Genomic DNA, 12,512 nt, shown 5'->3' on the forward strand with positions numbered 1-12,512 from the left:
CCAATTTAAAAAAAAACTCTATTTTCAGACCTTAAGGGTGTCGGAGACGGTGTCGTTGGGGATTTATCAAATTTCGATAATTCAGGCAATTTCTAGTTAAGGCCGAACGAAAGAAAATAAAATAAAACCATTTCAACGATCAAAAACAAGTGTATAAAGGAAAAAGTACCATGCTTTTTAAAATAGTATAGGTTATTATTAATATTTATAATTTTTTATCTGAAAGATGAACTAAAGTGTTGCAGGTCGCATTGGACTTAGAGTTTTGAACTTCCTTGAAATAACGTCGGAAAAATACTCGAAACATACTGTATACTGATTATTTATTACAACTTTATAAAATAGAGTTTTTGTCATCATGACCTGTCCACGAGTCACGAGTTGGCGTAAGAATTCTTCCCGTGAGGCGATAGTTTTTGTACTAAATACACGTTTGCTCCGGTACCCTATTAGGATATATAATTTGTATTTAGATTTTTACTGAGACAGACAGACAGGTACACTTTTGTTTTCATATAAATATTTGATGATTGTATAAGTTATAACACGTTTTTTTTTAAAAAATTTAAGTAAGTACTTAATACCTATGCAAGTTATTTAGAAATGTTTACTCTGAATAAAAACGTTTTTATTTAAACCCTGTTGTTATTGATATACAGTTTGCAAAATATATTCAGTTATTATTATTTTTCAATTGTGTAGTGATCGATTTCTGCAAAAATATCGTTACTATACATAAATACATAATTAATATTTTTATAAAATATGTCGAAAGCGAACAACTTCGTCTGTAAGTAGCATTGGATTTTTTAGTTTACTATCATCAACGGATTTTTTCACTCGTTTGATTTTCCCTTAAATAAATAAACTTGATCGTTCAAGAACAATTATTCATTGTTACAGTGGTAATATTCGTTCGTGGAAATAGGTTGAAGTACGAAACACGTCATTCTCACTACAATTATATCTGTTTATTCCACGTACCAGCGAATAGTGAATGATTGTGCGAATAGTGAATGTTAAGTTATAATTCATAAAATATCTTATACGTATACTTCTGAATGTTTAAATTTCAATTTGCATTACTTGTTTTTGATTAAAATAAAAAGATAATGTGACTCGTTGTAGTCTCGATTAATAATACTCAAGTGTACAATACGTGCAACTAAATAGACATATGACGTAAATCAATTTAACTAGATTCCATTAATATTAATGTATCCCATTTACTGCCTTAATTATTTTAAAATTATGTTAAACTAATCGTTTCAGATCAAATTGGCACATATGATATAACGAGTAATGAGAAACGGTCTCTATATTTTAAATCAGTCTTTGTTTTTTGTTTGTTTTTTGTATCATTTCGAATTCGAATTTAGGTGATTTGTCATTGTTTTATTAGTTTATTATGCTAAGACTGCACTAAGTCATCTATTATTTGACCTTCCTCTATTTATTGATCCTTCTCAAACTTTTTACTCACCCGCGATATAATTTCCTCTCACCTTCTTGTATAAAAACACTTTGAAATATATATGCTTTAAAATACACATTTATAAACTGGCAAAGTATTCAAGTGTTACCAGTCTTATACATACATATAGGATACCTTCTGTACAAGGTAAATCGTTACCCTAATTAGTAATTAATTTATAAATTATAGTACCTATAACGGATAACATGATTTATACTTTCAAAATGTTTAATTGTTGATTCCTGCTGTACCTATATACCAAATATTACATTATATATATATTTTAATGTTTTTACTTCCTATCATGTGATTTTTTTAAAGCGTTAATTTATTATTATTATCAAGTATTTACTATTTTAACCGAATTGGCGAAATTATTCATATATGATATTTTTTTAAAAAATAAAAATAATTTAGTCGAGTGGGTACTAAAAGATAATTCCTAAATACTCAAACTAATTGTTATCTTTATAATATTATGAAAATATAATAAGCAGGTACTTCAAAGGTTTAAACAATAAATACATGGAATTGTTTATATAAAATCAAACGCTAATCTCACACGTCCGTCACGCATCACCTATCACACGCGATCTCTTCATTATTATTTTATTTATTTTATCTATACAATACATCAATTCTTTATGTAAAGGCGCGTAGACGATTATTTCAAAGCCTTAAGCCTAAAGAACCAACATAGCTGAAATTCCAATATTTTATTCACATGAAATTTAAAATATCTATACAATATCGTATCATATAGGAGGTGTATTAAGTATAATAAAACTTTTCTTAGTAAAACAATCGTTTTATAGGATTTGGAAGTATTTATTTTTCATACTCAATTATTGTGTAAAAAACGTGTTTTTCTTATTTAATAATTTGTATTATAATTTATAGATAGGTAGGTACCTATATTTATTTAACTATACTTCATAAATCACAGCCATAGGAAATTTATTTAACTCTGTTCAGATATAACCTACCCATTTGTAAATAAAACTTCTCGCATTCCACTTAACAATGCTAATTTTTAATATAACTTTTAAGTTAAACATTTTAATTACCATAGCGGTTTACTAATTAGGTAATTTTAAAACAAATACCTTGGAATCGCTTGAAAATAATTTTTTACTGTACATTTTTTGAAAATCCTTGACATTCTATTCCAACTACTTTCTAATCCAGAACCCTTATGGAAAAGTGGTTCTTCTTTATTCGCAATTCGAACTGACATTTATTCGTCTCAGATTCTTGTGCACTGCAATATGTATGAGCAGTCTGCTACATGTCCGTGTGTATGTATGTTTATTCCAAAAAAGGTCATGTCAGTCAGTAGATCACAATTCACAGAGAAGTATAACTCTATACGATGACCTTGAAACCTTACTTGCTATGTATCACACTCTATCACGCACATTAGTTTTTTCAAGTCCAACCGAATTTAGATTATGTTTACAACCGTCATATCAATTATAATATGAAAATATTATACGTAAAAGGTTGGTGTAAATTTGAAATAACAATTTTAGAGGTTTCAAACGTATATGATTAATATTTGCACCGCACGTTGTGACAAAAAATATATACATTATTTTAACCTCAGAAAACAAATAAACACAAATTAAAAATCGGGGTCGACACAATCAACAGGATTATAAGTGGTTAAATGGCATTGTATGATCCACTTATGTGTGGTACAGTGCATCAATCGTGTCAACACGCAAAAAAAAGAAAAAATTACAATCCAATCCACAATAATGTAATATTATATATTATTATACTATATAATTAACGAACTGATATTACTACAACGACTATGAGGTCTGAAAGCTGGGTATAATATTATAATAACAATGATATGCATTTATATAATAATTATTATTGTAATATATAATAACAATTAATTGCCCTTGAAATACTATTTATAGTTTTAGCATCATAACCGAAACTCTCACATTGTGATATTATTATAACAGTAGGTACGTACGTACTACAGCTAGTGTACATAGATTTTTATCTAAATCAATTAGCTGGTACAATCTTATATTGAATTACCTATCTGTATAATATTGTTGTGCATATAGGTCCAACGGTCTAAACTGTTCAGTGGTTAATCTGAACGACATTTGATACAGGTTCTGTTATTTAATAATTCACTATAAATGAATGACAATGATATTATTGTGGGGGGAAATATTAAAATAATAATTGTATACATGACGTATTACGTAATATTTAGTTGCTGGAATAAAATTCTATAGGTAAATTTTCAGGAGCTATCGTACAAATTCATATTACAGTCGAACTCTTTTAACTCGAAATCGTCGAAACCTCAAACTTTTTACCGGTCCCTATAATTTCTTATTATTGTATTATCCTTGGATAACTCGAACTTTTTGGTCGGCCCCTTCAACTTCGTGTTAACCAAGTCCGACTGTGTACAGAATACGTATTAATTGTCGATATAAGAAAAACAAAATAAATATTATTCGTGGCTAATGGGTGGGATTGAAAACACGTCACTCCAACTTCCACTCTTTATTTTTTGAAAATATCAAGGTAACTAAGTGCTTACATTATAATATTTAGAAATAGTCGTACAAATTCATACAAATTACATACTTAATAATATCTGCATAGAATTTTTAGAAAGATTTCAAGTGATCTTAATAATATGTTGAATGCAGTATATTATTTAACATACCAGAATTACATTTTTAAAATTTTATATCACATTTACTGTACAAGGTGTAAATAATAATAAATCGCTGAATAAAGTTGACTAATTTTTAAAATGTTAAATCTAAAAACAATTCATATACTTATATATTATTATATACCTTCTACTTATAATATGTACTCAACTTAAAAAGTGTTTATATAGTTAATAATCAATCAAAATTAAAAAAAAATATTGAAAAACATCGGTCAATATATTATAATATAGTTGATGAATGTACCAGGTAGTGCCTATCGAATTAATGTAAGTAACTAAAATTAAATGTCATCGGATTATATTGATAAATTATAGAAAAATCATGTTTGATTTAATACAAATAAATATTTTTAATTTGTAAGTAAAAGTAAATATATAGTAGGTTGGTAGTAATAAACAATAATTATGTTTAGAACTATTATATGTGTACACTTTAATAATAATGTGTAAATTATTTAATATCGGTTTGGAAAGTGAACAAAATAACTGTTATAATCAAACAAAGACATAGGTACCTACCTACTTAATCAGTTATATAATACAATGATCATCGTGTATTCTATTGGCGACCTTAGATTATTTCTGGGGCTGAGGAGTGAACTCAATATAATAATATACATATTATATATCAAAATATGACCATGGAGGGGGGGCGAATTCGTCCCCAGTGTATGTCCCTGTTATATAATTTACTAATATGTAAACTGTATAGGTACGTGTATAGCTGTATCGCTATGTTTGCGAAACCGCTAGGGAGTTTCACTGATAAATGGAATGATAGAGTCCAATCAATTTTCTCTATAGTTTCAAATTTATATACTGGTAAGTTTAACTATATTTATATGGGTACCTACCTAAATTATTTACTCTACTCAGAATCAAAAAAGTGTTTTATTATTTTTAGTACAAACCATATTATGACAGACATGAAAATGTATCATTTAATACCTACCACATTTTATTATTATATGCACACATTCCTAAAAGATTCAATCGAACAACATAATATACTTAACCACAATTATTATTTTAAACACAAATGACTACGACGCAAACGATATCTGAACTTAAACAATGGTATGGATGATTTTGATGACACTTGTCGAATGTCATCATTAGACATAATTACCTACCATACGGTATACAGGTATACACGACTACATGAGGTATGCGATATTCGTCATTACCCACTTAATGATCGTGAGGATGGTTCTTGTTTATACTGTCTGTCGAGTGTTGACGTCTTCAAAACGCATGATTAATATTAATCTAATAGCTGGTATATACGTCTGAATACACACGATTACGACATAAGTATACAGTTATGCATGATTTTACATATCAGCAACTCGCAGGGTTAAGAAAATACAACGCATTTTCTGATGTAAATGACTGCCATAAAAATATGTACCTACGATTTCTTTATATTATGATGAATTGGTATCATAAAAACGTCGACTGAAGCTAAAAGGTACATAACGCTAATGTAAATACTGCAGGTCGATGTATTGATGTTTCAATGACAAAAACGTTAACCGTGTATAATATTATGTAAATTCAGTTATTGGAATAGACATCAAAATCTACTGGGTTTTAAATATATCGTTTATAGAGTAATAATTATTGTACAGTCGTATACTAGTTGAGGTATAGGGTACCTACGTAATACGTATATACAGCCCACATTGTTTTTGTACACTCTCGTATTGGTCCATGATACTACACTCATATTTAAATTATAGCCAAGAGTCCCTCTACGATAGCGTTAAAAAATAAATAATAATATTTCCCCTGGTATTACAATCGACATAGGCTTGCACAGTTTAAGAAATGTACGCAGAAGCAACCAAAGACAACTCTGACATTTATGATTTATTCGTCTCCATCATCTATTTGTGATGTGTTATCCCAATATAAATTTCAGAATTAATTTCGATCGTGAGCTCGCTAATGTATTCCTCTCCTATCAGTAGTTTAAACACACTTATTGCCAAAGGGCAAAGGCACTATCTCTCTTTATTATTTTTCCATGAACGCATTAATCCACAATTACAGTACGTTAAGTACTATTACTAAATGTTGCTCCAATTTAATAATTTATAATTTACTATCTAATTTATTGTAACCGTGATATGTACCGAGCATATTATACTTATGCCGTAATACTTATTGGCAAAAGTTCATTAAAATAAAGTATTACTGTGTTAGCCTAATGGGACACTTGCCCTGAATGCATTCGTCAAGCAAGGCAACTTACCAATTGATTACTCAAATTTTTAAATGATTTTTCATAATAGAAGAAAATCTCTAGGCTTTTATTTGTTGTCTTGAAACTATTTGTAAACCATAACGAAAGTTGATTAAAAAAATTAATTTAAGTTTATAGTGTTTATACGGTATTCAAATATAATAAGTAAAACATTATAATAATATGTTATTTGTTTTGTTTCTAAATTAAATATCTAGACGTATTCGTTACTGGTTTCGGTCTGGAATTATGGATAGACGTTTAGCTATAAATCACTATAGGTAAGTAAACCGATAGGTATTTAATTTAACACAATAACATCTAATAATGTTATTATTTATCTAAAATCTTATAGGTACTAAATAAATGATTAAATTGATGAAGTAAAATTAAAATTTGTTATTTAATTATTTTTGAAGTACGTGATAGTATAAATTAACTTATAATAAATATACTAAAATAATTCTCTATAATATAGTCAAAACAAAACATAATGTTTGTTTTTAAATATTAAACCAGTGTAACAAAATATAGTTTTGTAGTTTCAAAAAAATGATGGGAACTTTATATAGGTATAATAATATTACCCAATTCAAATATTATAATTAAGAATATACATTAGAAGAAAAAATAATTGTAATTAATATAACAGCAATAACTAATGGCCGTTGTCGCTGATGTTTTGTTTTAGATAAAAAAAAAAAATAATAATAATAATAATATTACCTATAAATAATTAATCAATTATTGAATACGTTAATTTGTATAAGTTATTGAAATGTAAAATTATTTATTCACTTAGATTTCAAACATACCTACGTGCATTTAAATAACAATCTTAAGGTTATTCTTATTTCCAAATTTAATTTTAAATATTTAAAAAAAATTAAATGTGAAAGCGTAACATGCATTCATTAATTTGTGTTTATTATTATTTAGCACCTATATAATGGATAATTTCATAAAGGTACATAGTATACATTCCTTTTTATTTATGATACAAAATAGCATATTAAATCGAAAATACGTGGTTGGTACTATTGTAATCAACTGTAATAGACTATTTGATAACGTAATTATTCTAAAAAAGGATAATAACTAGTTCGGATATTGTATAATAATATATGACTATAATATGTGAGTATGGTGATATTAATATTATAAATTCCTTGGCATACATATTTAAATTCAACCTTAATGTCAATACAAAATGCTCACAGACGTAGATAGTTATCGATATTAACGATGATAAACGATACTTGCCACTTGCGATAAAAAAAAAAAAACGATATCGCACCCAACGAGGAAAATTAAAACTGAATATATGTACCGATAGCTGTCCGGTCAATGATTCCTATATTTGGCACTCACCTCGCCTAGTTCACCTCGGAGCTATATATTTTATTCGTTGTATTTTTCAAAAACGGTTGTAGGAAATCAAAAAAATTACCTCATAGTTCATAGTATATATATATAGGTACCTAACATATTATATACCTTAAGTGTTCAGTTGACAGCTTACAACCTAAACATATGTTATGACAATGACGCGTTTGGTTTTTCGAGCTTGCTGACTGTTGTCCAAAAAGTGTAGACCACAATAGTGTATAAACGCGAAAACAAGCCGAGTAGTGTTTTAAAAGTTTCGTGTTCCTCTTTTGTCCGAAATCTCGACGATTTACATGATACGTTTTTAAATTTTACATTTGATTCACTGTGATGGATTGCTCTCGCATTTACTCTCGACGTATATTAGGTACATATTATTTACCTGCATGACAACTTAAAAATTGCATATGCGTCGATCGTGTGTAAAAATAGAATAAGTAATATACGTTTTAAATTTAATGAATAGACAGTTTCGTATTGACTTTTCGAGTGATACTCTGTCACTGACCTCTTTTTTTCGCTAATTGTAAATAAAATACTACGATAACGGTCCAGTGTAGAAATTGTTGATTGTCCATCTATTCTTCCTGGTGGATATTCGGTACTTAACTAGTGTACCGTGAGGTCTGGCAATTGGAGTGAAAGCACAAGCGGTCTTATATATATAATATGGGTGGAAGAATAAGTGAAACAATTTTTTGCGAGCACACTTCAAAGACGAAACCCGCGAATTCACGAACGATAAGTTCGAATGTTCGATACGTACCTATTACTCGTTACAGTCATTTGTATTATTTTGTATACATAGGTACACATTGTGAGTGGTTATATCCTATATAATGGTACATGCTTTGCTTTTATGCACAATTTGGTGGGTGTATGGATGTCGGGTGATTAATAAATAATTTTAAATACCTGTGAATAGCACAAAAAGAATGGAAATATTTTCAAAATTATTTCATGTCCTACCTACTATAGTATGCATTTTTGGTGGAAATTTCAAGTCTACAAGATTGATGGTGTATTTATGCATTTTGTGGTACCTAATGGATAACATGGAGATAATTTATTAGTATATCCAGTTTTTTATATTTTCAAATAAATACAGCCATACTTGTATACGTGGGTGCGTCCTCAGCCACACATATTATTTTACCTAACCTAACCGCCTGCACTTCATACCTGCATCACATCATACTTGTACGACTGAAATTTAAAATATAATTTACAATATTAAAAATATATTGCATTATATAGTAACTTCCGACTGCTGCTGTTATAATATTATTATTGGCGTAGCTCTGTCCGTCCGGGGAAAACAATGGTATACATACGGTTACAACTCGTAGTATATACCACTAACCGGTAACACTTTGCGTGTCTACACATAGGTGCACCGGCAATAACTATACAGCCGTCGGAGGAAGGCATGCGCGACGTTATGTAGATCCAATGTAGATATCTACCTACTACCTGTGCAATTATCAAGTCTTCAATAGTTCAATTGTTGACTGTTATTATTATTATTATTATTATTACTATTATTATTATTATATCGCATTCACAAAAGGTCTCTTGTAGGTTATCCGCTGCAGGCAGACCTTCGTTTGGGAGCGTTGCTGCAGCGATATACTTGCTGAAACGTTTTGATTTTCGGCCTTGATATTAAAAAATCATCACAATAATGAGGCGGAAAAATTGCGTTTTTTTCCTTATTTTTTGTACGTCAATATACCGGTGATATATTGTAATATGTTTGTATATAAAACAACAATTTCTAATCGTCCGATTAGAATAAACATACTGTTTATAGGCACGTTAAATCATCCTAATGGTTTTCATTTTGTGTCAAGGTTTGCGAAGAAGCATTGTCGATTATTGTTTTGGTTTTTATATAACAATAAAATGCAATATAGGTACCTACGTATACGTCCTATATAGCCCGGCTACAGGTAATTCTAAAATATTCTGATTTTGCATCGGCCGAAGTAGAAAAGTTTCCTTGTAGTAGCCGACACGGAAAAAAAAAACCATAAGTAATTCTGCGGAACAACTCGTTGTAAAACGAGAGATTAGGAAGTAGGCAGCTGGTATCAGATTTATTGGTGCGGTCTGGTGTGGATATAATAATATATACACTACAATACGCAAGTACACGCCGCAAAAAATACGACCATAGTAATATAAACTTTAGACGATGTTTTTTCACTTAATTATGTAAAAATATCAAATAATTTATTCTCCACCATAAAATGTATGCATAATTCAAATAAAACAATCGATGGTTTCTTTATTTCACGAGCAAAAGAAAATATTTAACACGTAATATAATATTGTGTTGTACCTAACGTAAAATATACGCCTAAGTATCAAGTGAACAAATGCACTCATCCATTAAAACAATGTAAGTGTTAGATTGACAATTGACTCACTTTGTAATAATTTGTTATTTAAACATATTAAACATACAATAATTGTACCAAACTATAATATTCATTAAGGTTTATAAATGTTTGGTTTAAAATAGTCACTAGAATATGATATAAAATATTATAATATAATATAGGTAAGTATACCGGATTAAGTATACCGGATTCTTATATCGTTTTTTATTGCAGGTCTATATTCTGATTATGTCGTTTCAGTCTTTAAGGATATAGGATATGGGATATGGGATATGGGATAATATAGGATATACATATCCTGGGTGGAGTAATTAAATACTATGTACCTATAGCCTATATAATAATATGATTATAATATAGTGTTTATAATTTTTAATATATTATATTATATATTTTAGTATGGGTTTTTATAGAATCGATTTTAATTATTTCACTATGGTAATCTTAGAAACTCAACATTACTACGATTTTACTTATTATAATATAGTAAATACCTATAGTAGAAGTTAAATAATTCTAAAAATATAAAGATCATTTTGAGGTGAATTTAGAATTTTTAAATTTTTTTTTTTTAGCTTTATTGTTAGACTTTTTAATTTTATATTATATTCTATAAGAGCTGAAAATGATTATAATGTTATAATTAGTAATAATTAACAATTAAAAAATTGAAAATTAAATATTTTTTTACACGGGTGATGTGTAAACAGTTTGAGTAATAAACAAGTGTTTTAAATGTGATGACGTTGTTTTTTTTTTGCATTTCTGTTAGATGGGTACCTATCTATAATAGAATTTGTAACTTTAATTAAAATTTACAAGGTTGCTCATACCTAATTTATTAGTTATCATTATTATCTATTTATTATTATATTCAATAAAAAATGTTTAAAATATATTATAATAAATTATTTTTTTTGTAAGTACCTATCTGTTTACTAAATAACAGTATAATAACAATGTTAAAAATTGTGTACAAGTATATAATATAACTTTGCAGTAAATAAGGCTCAGCTCGGAATTGTTTTTAAATGCGATGGTTAATGGTAATAACTAATAAGTGAACAGTAATATTAGATCTCTATCCAGTCGGCAACGCTATCCATATCGAGGTGGCGAGCTCACCATGTCTCTGTAGTAGTCCATATTCTGTCAAGTGGCACCTACCAAATTGCATTGGTTCCAATAGTAATTATTATTGACTACCTATTGTGAATTGTTATGTAAAAGTAAAAATAAAACTCTTTAACCGATGTTCATAATAATTATAATATTATATTACACCTAATTCATTGTTCAACGTGATGAATTGTAATGCCATTTCATCATAATATTCGTCAACGTTATTTCTTAATAGTCAGCTAAATAATAATATCATAAAAAAAAAAACAAAAAACAATAGGTTCGACTTTAAATTAATGCTGGCTCTCGAGTCCATATATTGCACATTTGCACGACTTATCTACGCGAAATAATTCAGCCTATCACTGGTCGTGAGTTTCAATGTCACGCGAATGCGTATGGTGTGTACTTAAGCTGCATACTTGTTAGATTATTATTCAGTAAATTAATCCATTTTTGTAAAAATAAAACTGACATCACGATTCATACACAAAATTATGGTGCATGATTTACGACGTACAGATGAGGTCGTTGAGGTTAAGAAGTGGTTTAGTGTCTTTCAGAAATATCCTCTGAAAAATCATCAGCTTGACCGTCCGAATGCGTATGTCCGAAGAGTCCTCGTCTGCTTCCATGAGCCTGGTTTGTGATCGTTTCTATACTTCAACCTAATTTATTTGTATTTTCACTAAATATACATAATCATCATAACATATTGTTATTACGCTGTAGTATACTAGTTCTGCTGCTAGGTCGTCCAGCTCGTTGAATTAACATTAAACAATAAACTATAACACTATATCAAAGCCCTCCTAACATTTTGAGAACAATTCAAACACGCAATTTGTTCCCCCCACCCCCCCCCCCCCCCCCCCGAAAAAAAATCGTTACGCCAATAATAGCAAGATTATATTATAGTTCGACTTGTCCATTGTGCTTGCCGGCGCGCCGAGCCCAATAAATCCGCGGTGTGGTACTGTGGTACCTGCCTACCTTTATTATTATGATAATCACTCGACGTCCGTATATAATTGTCACACCTATCTATATGGGCAAATTGGTGAATTTTTCGAATGTAACGCCTATATGTATATATATACCAGTCGTGGGAACTGACATTTGTATAGTGACTGCAATAACGCCGGTGGCAATAAT

This window comes from Metopolophium dirhodum, chromosome 9, assembly GCF_019925205.1.
Source record: "Metopolophium dirhodum isolate CAU chromosome 9, ASM1992520v1, whole genome shotgun sequence".
NCBI classification, from domain to species: Eukaryota; Metazoa; Arthropoda; class Insecta; order Hemiptera; family Aphididae; genus Metopolophium; species Metopolophium dirhodum.